Here is a 3,801-nt window from a genome sequence, read left to right as displayed (position 1 = left end):
GGTTTGGACACCCACCTAATGGAACCATTGGCAGAAGATTGATTAGGTGATGCTGTCTGCTGTGAGAACTCCCACAGCCCACGCAACGGCTCTCGGAAGAGCGAGCAAACAGTGAGGGTGGATCTCAGCAAGGCTGTGGGCCCAGTGCCCCTCATCTGCTCCAATACACCAGGTTCACACATGCCACCGTGAAGCTTCTGTGTCCTCGGGGGCTCCACTCCCTGCCACTCTGAAGCCCATCCCCCAGCCTCTCCATGGACCTCAGCTGTCCTTCCACATCTGGGTGCCCAGCCTGCAATCGCTGCTCCTGTGGCCAACACCAAGGCGAATGCCAAACCCAGTGCAAAGAGAGTCATGGCTGTCCCTTGAGGTGTGGGAACTGGGGATGACAGGTCGCCAAGACTTGGCAGTGTCTGTGACATTAATACAGGATGAGTCAGTGGCCAACAGGTACCTCACTTTTCCACATTTCTATGTGCATTTTAAACTTTGGTTTGTTTTTCCACACAGGAGATGCCTAAATCCTTAAGGAATTTCTCTCAACTGATCTTCTAAGGACATTCAAGGTGCGATGTCACCCAGGTCTCTGTGAGTGAGGAGAGGGGACATATGTACCTGATAGCATCAGAGACAATCCATTTTTATAGTAGAAAAATTTGGAAAACAGAGACTAGATAGGAGAATGCAAATCAATTCTCAGGGTATTGTTCAGAGATTAAAACTATTGAAATCTTGCTATACCTCAGCATTCAAATACTATTTTGCATATTTGAGATCCCACTGAATAAGTAATATTATACCCTGTTTTTTTCAATTAATGTTGTATTGTAAGTGGAGTCTTCCTCCCCTTGACCCTTAAGACATTTCTTTGTTAGGGATTAATTTTCTTTTGGTTTAATAATGATGCACTTTCATTTTATTTGAGGGGGGGAGTAGGATTTCTGAGTTACTTATAGACACTTTAGCTGTTGCGATTGTCTGTTTTCTATACCTCTACATCCCGTTGGTAGTTTGAACAAAAAAAGAAAAAAGGGAAAAAAAATCACCTGCTACAGTTCCCCAATATCAGGGGAAATTCTAGGTATGGAAATCCTCTCTCTAAGCTAAAAGAGGGTTGGATTTCCCCTTACAGTGACATAAGACACAGAGAGGCACAGGGATGAGTCCCCTGCCACAAAGCAAGCCCAGGGACTACAGCAGGATGGGACTTTCTACAAGGCATGCTCCTGACACTTGGCAGCCAGACTACCTGGGGGTTTCACCTTGGACTGACTATTTTATTGCCATTTTAAAAATTCCAGCAGAATGGAAATCCAAAGGCACTAGGTAAACTTGCATTCTACCCCTGTATTATTCTGTTATTAACCAAATTGAAGACTTTCCCAGCCGGCCTCCAGGAGGCTTGGTGAGATATTTTCAACTGGTCACGCCAAAAGGTATGAATCAGAAAGAATTTGAGAGGAAGAGAAAATCTGAATCTGATGATGACTGCAGAACTTTACCTTATTGTGGTACCAGGACAGATTTTAAGAAAGAAAGCATTTGGTGGAATATCCCATTTGCCAATCTGTATCTGTATCTGTGCGTGTGTCTGTGAAGCTGTGTGGTGGTTCACCTTGCTCACACGCTCCTCCTCTATGCCAGACACAGGTCAGACAAAGCACATGCTTTGGGTGTGAAGGGGTGTGAAGCACTGACTTGAAATTTGGAGTCACATCTTGGCTGAGTGGCCTTGGACAAAGCTTTGAACTCTCAACATCCCAATGTCACCAGCTTATAAGGAGGCCACTGCTAGTTTCTGCCTGGTGAGACTGCTGGGACAGGTCCACATCACGTCTGGCAAATCCCTCTGTATACATTAGGTGCTCACTGAAAAGCCACAGTAAGGGAAAGCTGTTGTTGTCACCCTCGTCCACCAAAGGTTCCACTGACCCTGGCACAACTGATCCTAATTCAGGTGGCCATCCTGACCCATCCCCCCAGGTGCTGTGACTAAAGAGGAGAAAACCGTGGCCACAGCTGTGTATTGGACCTTCTGTGTGGGGGAATTAATGCACGTTCTCTAGCCATCAACCCTAAATGAATGATGTGACTGTAGTTTGAGCAGAAGACCTGCCTGCCCTTACACCAGGGCACACGAGTGAGCCACAAGGAAAGCACGGCCAGCGGAAGGGCTGAGCTGGGGTGTGCAAAGCAGCCTGCGAAAGATCCAGGGCTTCCCGTGTCTAGCCAGTCCTCACTCTGTCCCTCCAGTCAACAATTATGGGGTGTCACAGGCCAGGACCTGATGTGGGGGCCAGGGATACAGAAGTGAGGAGTCTCCATCTCATGTTGAAGGATTGTGATCCGGAGGACGGACGGTCACACAGCAGCACGTGCCGTGTGATAAGGCTTAGGACAGAGGTGCCCAGCACAGCACCCACACTGCCACTTACCCTCCGTCTCTTCTTGGACAAGGCCTGGAACTTTCATGTCCCCTTGTCCTCTGCTTGCTTATGACCACAGGAACTTGCTTAAGTCCCTGGGAGCCTTTCTCCTTTCCGAAATTTAAAGAGGAACCATGAAGCTCTTTGCTTAAAATGCACATACCACTTTATCCTACAGCCGTTTGTGTCTTAATCTTAGTTTATATTTAGGGATCTATTTACAATGTAAGATGATAATTAACTCATGGTTTCCTTCTCTCTCAGCATAGTGTTGGGTGCAAAGCAGGTAGCCAACAGGTGATGTTTGATTGGCCGACTCTGAAACTTTCTCCAAGTAAACAGGATGGAGGTAGACCCCAGCCCTGAGAGACAGAGGCTGGTGGTGGATCCATCTGGCTGTCCAGCTTGTGTGCCTAACAGGCCCGTGGGCATTTGACTGGTAACTACGTTGGATCCAAGAAGGCCTCAGGACTGTGGGTAAACTTTATTACTTCTGGAGCAGGTGGAGAAAGGCGGGGGAGCTACTTATGTGGAAGCAAGGGGCCCATTAGTGCCACCTCATGCTCCTGTTAGCAGATAAGTCCCAGGCACTGGGGCAGAACAGTGCCCAGGCCAAACCCACCAGAAGTGAGCTGCAAACCTCCTGTCTGGTCGGTCCAAGTGACCGGGTGCTATTTGTTATATAAGCAAGCTGGAGGCAGATGCAGAAGAGCACTTTGTGGACAACTCTGTGTGTTTTGCAGTCACCACTTGGGGTTTCTCTAGACTCTCATATTGGTTCCTTGTGACCCTTGGAGAGCTAACTTCAGCAAGGGACCAGATGAGACACCCATGCAGCTGAAGCAGCCACTGAAGTCCAAAACTGAAAGCACTTCTCTCAGCCATCACGCAGGGCTTTTTGTTTTGTTTTTGTTTTGTGTTTGCCTTTGTTTTAATTCAGATGTAGTCTTTTCATTCTCTGGGCACTGACTCATGTGAAAAAGCTGAGGGAGACAGATTTCTCCATGGGCCCCGGCCTTGGAAAATAGAGCTGCTGTACAGGGTCAGCATCTTGGTGGGTCCTGTTTATGCTCTAGGCCCAGATTAATTGCTGCTTAGAGATGACAGTGACCTCTCAGAGTGTGAGCTGTGAGTGTGTGCACACATCTGGGTGGAGGGTGCCTCTAATGTCCCCTGAGATGCCCTCTTGTCAAACATGAAGTGCTCTGTGGGAGCAATTCTGTGCCATTGCTTAGCAAGCTGTTGGCAGATCTACCCTGTGTCGGGATGAATGAGCAATAGATAAGCAGGGTGGAGTCTTGAGATGTCACAGTGTGGATCTGAAATGTCTCCCAAGGCTCCCATGTTGAAGGCTTGGTTCCCAGGGCAGCACTGT

This window comes from Urocitellus parryii, chromosome 6 (genome assembly GCF_045843805.1).
Source record: "Urocitellus parryii isolate mUroPar1 chromosome 6, mUroPar1.hap1, whole genome shotgun sequence".
Classification (NCBI taxonomy): domain Eukaryota; kingdom Metazoa; phylum Chordata; class Mammalia; order Rodentia; family Sciuridae; genus Urocitellus; species Urocitellus parryii.
The sequence above is the reverse complement of the archived record's forward strand: the minus strand, read 5'-3'. Positions refer to the sequence as shown.